Genomic DNA, 428 nt, shown 5'->3' with positions numbered 1-428 from the left:
GGTGCCCACCTGGGCTTGGGCCCCACACGGGCGGCAGAAAGGGGTGGCCCAGGGTTGATTCTTAGAGAGAGGGGGGCTCCTGGATGGAGACAGAGCCGCTGAGCGATGAGGGTGGTCACACACACACGCACGCGCGCACACACACACACACACACACGTGTGCGTGCGCAGGGGCCGGAGGAGGACGCGCATCCTTCGGGTGGGGTGCTGGGTCCCTGGCTGTGACACCTGGGGGTGCTCTCCCGCTCGGAGCCCAGGGCTGAGCCTCGGGAGGAACGGGGAGCCTGAGGGGGAGGGGGTCCAGGAGGGACATCCACGTGAGGTCGATGAGAGGGACTCGGGCAGGGGCAGGGGCAGGGCCCACGTCCGGCCCACCTGACCCTCAGCAGCCGGTTCCGCTCCGTCTTCCCCCAGGCCTCCTTCTCCTT

The 428-nt window shown here is 69.2% G+C and overlaps 1 protein-coding gene across 1 annotated transcript in view; it reads right to left on the bottom strand.

Moving 5' to 3' along the window:
• Nucleotides 1-428, bottom strand: part of CFAP74 (cilia and flagella associated protein 74) — a 38,931-nt gene that overhangs the window by 28,929 nt on the left and 9,574 nt on the right. The gene's annotated exons all lie outside the window — the stretch shown is intronic.

This window comes from Myotis brandtii, unplaced genomic scaffold, assembly GCF_000412655.1.
Source record: "Myotis brandtii unplaced genomic scaffold, ASM41265v1 scaffold334, whole genome shotgun sequence".
NCBI classification, from domain to species: Eukaryota; Metazoa; Chordata; class Mammalia; order Chiroptera; family Vespertilionidae; genus Myotis; species Myotis brandtii.
The sequence above is the reverse complement of the archived record's forward strand: the minus strand, read 5'-3'. Positions and strand labels throughout refer to the sequence as shown.